Source organism: Saccopteryx bilineata, chromosome 2 (genome assembly GCF_036850765.1).
Source record: "Saccopteryx bilineata isolate mSacBil1 chromosome 2, mSacBil1_pri_phased_curated, whole genome shotgun sequence".
Lineage (NCBI taxonomy): Eukaryota > Metazoa > Chordata > Mammalia > Chiroptera > Emballonuridae > Saccopteryx > Saccopteryx bilineata.
In genome coordinates, this window is record NC_089491.1 from 372435482 (window position 1) to 372440529 (window position 5048).

Here is a 5048-nt window from a genome sequence, read left to right on the forward strand (position 1 = left end):
CAGGTCGACACTCTACCACTGAGCCAACCGGCCAGGGCCTTAACAAAGAAAATTTTAAACATACCAGGTTTTGCCTATCACAATAACAGAGAGGAGAAGAGAGAGCATAGCCAATGGTGGTTAAGTACGTAAAGGACACAATGAAAAACTGCTGATGAACTTTTTGCTGGCGACATGCTAATATACCCTTTGACCTTACACATTTCTGAATTCCTTCTAAGAAAAATAAAAATGTGTAAAGATTTAGTTAGACTACTGTGGCCAATAATAAGAATAGGCTAAATAAATTATGCTAAGTTCATTTAATGAACTACTATGCACGTATTAATATTGCTGAAATAAATATCTGACATGGAAAAATGTCCACCATTTAAATTTTTAAAAAGTCTTAAATGCCTGACCTGTGGTGGCGCAGTGGATCAAGCATCAAACTGGAACTATGAGGTCACCAGTTCAAAACCCTAGGCTTGCTCGGTCAAGGCACATATGGGAGTTGATGCTTCCTGTTCTTCCGCCCTTCTCTCTCTCTATCTTTCTCTCTCTCTAAAATGAATAAATAAAAATAATTTTTTAAAAAAGTCTTAAATGGAGGCTACAGAACAGTGTAATCAGGGTGAACAAATTTTGGTAAATATAAAATGTATTCCAAGATAGTCTAAGAAGATAGACAGCAAAGCATAGTAAATATTTTCCTTTTTATTCACCTGCATTTCTACAATGTACATCTATTACCAGTGTATTTTTCCTTGTTTGTTTTTAATAGGAATTAACAGAATTTGAGTTCAGTAGAAAAACCGAATTTCAAAGTATCACAGTTTGAATTGAATGGAATCATTTCAGGTTTTCTTAAATGTGCCTGTTACAAATCAAAGTTCATCATTTTGTTTGCAACAATTTTTAAAAATCAAGTGGTCATGTAAATGAGAAAGCAAACTGACATAAGGTGGCAAGAGAGCAATTGACAAAATAGCTACAAACCTTGTTCCAATGGCTGTTACAGTATAATAAATAAAATGACAGTGAACCAAACAGACCTTTATTTTCATCTTCAAAGAACAAGCTGTTCTTTTTTTCCAAGATAAACACAATTAACTTAAAAACAGCATTTACAATGCCTCTCTAAAACGTTCCCCTTTAACGGGAAACTTCAGAGAATCTTAAAAAAATATATATATATATTTTGTTGTCATTGTTAAGACAAAGCAGAATCTGACGTAAGTCAAGGGAACCCAGTCATACTTCAGGTCCTTCTCCTCCAGGAACCAGCATTGTTATATTATTTCCATTTAGCAAAATCTGGTCTAATTTAGTAATCCTTCTTCCTTCTGGTGTGATTTCAAATTCAGTGACATCTTCCAGTCATCAAAGTCATCAAATCCTAGAAGTGTGCCAACAATTTCCTTATCACTGCTCATCACGATGGGAACTCTTGATCCTATGCACTTGTCCACAAGCTCTAGGCGGGGCAGCCGCTGCGACGGGTTGGTGGCAGCGTTTGCCTTCGTGGCGATACCGGACTGGAGTTCTTTAATTTAAGGTGACCAATTGTCGTGGTTTTCTCATGACTAAGGGAATATGGGACTATGCATTTTAAAACTGAATCCGAGGGGGTTCATGGGACTCAGAACTTTTAGTGTTAAAGCTAGAATGAGTTGGTCACTCTATTAATAATTCAGTGATGGGCCCTGGCCAGTTGGCTCAGTGGTACAGCATCAGCCTGGCATGCAGGAGTCCCGGGTTCGATTCCCGGCCAGGGCACACAGGAGAAGTGCCCATCTGCTTCTCCACCCCTCCCCCTCTCCTTCCTCTCTGTCTCTCTCTTCCCCTCCCGCAGCCAAGGCTCCATTGGAGCAAGGTTGGCCCGGGCGCTAAGGATGGCTCCATGGCCTCTGCCTCAGGCACTAGAATGGCTCTGATTGCAGCAGAGTGACGCCCCAGATGGGCAAAGCAATGCCCAATGGAGGGCATGTCGGGTGGATCCCGGTCGGGCGCATGCGGGAGTCTGTCTGACTGCCTCCCTGTTTCCAACTTCAGAAAAATACAAAAAAATAAAATAAAAAATAAAAAATAATTCAGTGATGGATTTAAGGGCTTGAGGAAAGAATTGCTCAAACTCTGGGTTCCAAAGCCAAGGTCACTAACATAGCACTGCCAGAGACGTGAGGAGAGTGTTTCTATCTGGTTGCATGAGGTGTTAGACCCTGACTGGCAGGGCCTGCCACTTTACAAGAAACTCGATTTTACCGATTCATGCCCCAGTGATCTAGCCTTTGGGAATTTAATTAAAACTTATAAATGATGGATAAGTAAATAAGAATGTCAATTTAAACTGTCCCTGTTAGTTTTCCAGGAAGCCTCTTCCCTGTTTAAGATATCCAAGAGGGCATTCCCTCTTGGGTGAGCCAGTGGCAGTAGGCATCACTGGAGGGAGTCTAGAAAATTGGATTTTAAACAACTTTCCACTGCCCATTTTTCTAGGGAGATCTATGTAGAATGCTTGTGGCTTGTGGAGACCATGGATCAGGCTTCCTGGACTGATCACCAGCTCTGTCAAGCCTCTGTGCTTATCCACATCATCTCTTTGCCTCGTCTCAATCCACTTTCCAAAGTTACAGTCCTTAGGTTTCAGATTCGTTTATACCACTCTATTTGTCTTTGGTTATGTGCTTCCTCTACTAAGTCTATGTCTCATGCAAGTTCGAGGATCCCTAGGGTCATATCACATGGAGTATTCTGGGAACATTACCTTTAACTGGCTCATTTTCTCTTCTTTGTTTAGTCAAAAGAGGCCCCCTGTTCCAGGCTTGAGCATCCTGCTTTCTCTCCATTTTTTTCGCAGCAGTCTTGTCCTCTCTCATTGGGACTGTTACTTCTGTGGCTTGCAGTCTCTCAGACCACAGGGATTTTTCACCATCAGCACCACCTGCTGCCCTGATTCCCAGAGGCTTCTCTTCCTTTCCACCTGGCCTTCTCACTGCCCTCTAATTGACACAAGTTGGGGTTTGTGCTTGCCAAGAAGAGGAAGGGGCTGCACTGGTGTGGGTTGATGGGTGATCTGGAAATAGCCTTGGGGGTGGAGCCTGGCTCTGAAGCTATCATTGAGTTGTTTGCCTGTGCTTATAATGCCTGGCACTCTGCAGTCAGAAAACGGAGGCATCTTTGTAGATCCAACTAGTTGTTCCTCCCAGGGAGGCCCAGTTGTGTGGAGTGTTCACTCCTCTGGGTTGGAGACCGTAGTAGTATCCACACCAAACTTTTACTCTGGACTAGCTAAGTGTTTGCTCCACCTGGGTCTCCACACTCTTACTGAACACTGCAAAGGAGGGCCCTGGGATGGATGGTGGCCGGGAGGTGGGCTGGCCACCCACGCACCTCATCTCATCTGCCCATTCATAATCCAATGATGAAATGCTGGTTATTAGGGGCAGGAGCAGTAAAAGGGGAGAAGCAAAGCAAGGTACCCAGTGATGCCAGGTCAGAAGAGACCAGGTACAGGCTGGCTTTCCCTGAAGTCTTCTTCCCTACTGTTGGTTGACACCGACCCGGCTGTATATTCCTGAGTCAGCCTTGGCAATCTATAGCGACAGGCTCCTTCTTTGACACTTTTTTTTTTTTAGAGACAGAGAGAGGGATAGATAGGGACAGACAGACAGGAACGGAGAGAGATGAGAAGCATCAATCATTAGTTTTTTGTTGCAACACCTTAGTTGTTCATTGATTGCTTTCTCATATGTGCCTTGACCGTGCAGCTACAGCAGACCAAGTAACCCCTTGCTCGAGCCAGCGTTGGTCCTAGCTGGTGAGCTTTGCTCAAACCAAATGAGCCCGCATTCAAGCCGGGGACCTCGGGGTCTTGAATCTGGGTCCTCTGCATCCCAGTCCAATGCTCTATCCACTGCACCACTGCCTGGTCAGGCTTTTTCTTTGACTCTTGTAGAGACAGGCTTGTGGCCTCCCTGCCACCTCTCAGACAGCCCAGGACCCGACTTCTGACAGCCTGTCTCTGCCTAGCAACCCTGCAAGGGTCTCTTTTGTTTTTTTTTGTTTTGTTTTGTTTTTGGGTTTTTTTTTTGCATTTTTCTGAAGCTGGAAACCGGGAGAGACAGTCAGTCAGACTCCCGCATGCACCCGACCGGGATCCACCCGGCACGCCCAACAGGGGCGACACTCTGCCCACCAGGGGGCGATGCTCTGCCCCTCCCGGGGCGTCGCTCTGTCGCGACCAGAGCCACTCCAGCGCCTGGGGCAGAGGCCAAGGAGCCATCCCCAGCACCCGGGCCATCTTTGCTCCAATGGAGCCTCGCTGCAGGAGGGGAAGAGAGAGACAGAGAGGAAGGAGAGGGGGAGGGGTGGAGAAGCAGATGGGCGCTTCTCCTGTGTGCCCTGGCCGGGAATCAAACCCGGGACTTCTGCACGCCAGGCCGACGCTCTACCACTGAGCCAACCGGCCAGGGTCCAAGGGTCCCTTTTGTACATAAGGGTCTGACCTGTCTGTTGTTCACTGGGTTTATAAAGCTTTATTAAAGATAAATAGGTTCTGGTCCTGGCCAGTTGGCTCAGTGGTAGAGTATCAATCCAGAATGTAGAAGTCCCACACAGAAGAGGTGACCATTTGCTTCTCTACCCATCCCCTCTCCCTCTTCTCTCTTTCTCTCTCTTCCCCTCCTGCAGCCATGGCTCAATTGGTTTGAGTGCATTTGGCCCGGCTGGGGCTCTGAAGATGGCTCCATAGAGACTCCACCTCAGGCACTAAAAATAGCCCATTGTGAGCATGGCTCCAGATGGGCAGAGCATCGGTTCCAGATGGGGGTTGCTGGGTAGATCCCAGTTGGAGCGCATGCAGGAGTCTGTCTGTATCTCCCCTACTTTCACTAAAAAAGAAAGAAAGAAAGAAAGAAAGAAAGAAAGAAAGAAAGAAAGAAAGAAGTGGGTTAATGAGAGAAAAAGGGTGTATTAGGTCAATAGTAAGCAAAAGAGAAAAAATTATTTTTTTAAAGCAGGAAAGAGAGAGAGAAAGAAACAGAGATGAGAAGGATTAACTCGTAGTT

At 45.7% G+C, this 5048-nt stretch overlaps 1 pseudogene; it reads right to left on the reverse strand.

The window, feature by feature from the left end:
- Positions 1 to 1147: 1147 nt before the first annotated feature.
- Positions 1148 to 1485, reverse strand: LOC136323571 (U6 snRNA-associated Sm-like protein LSm5 pseudogene; annotated as a pseudogene).
- Between the last annotated feature and the right edge of the window lie 3563 nt (positions 1486 to 5048).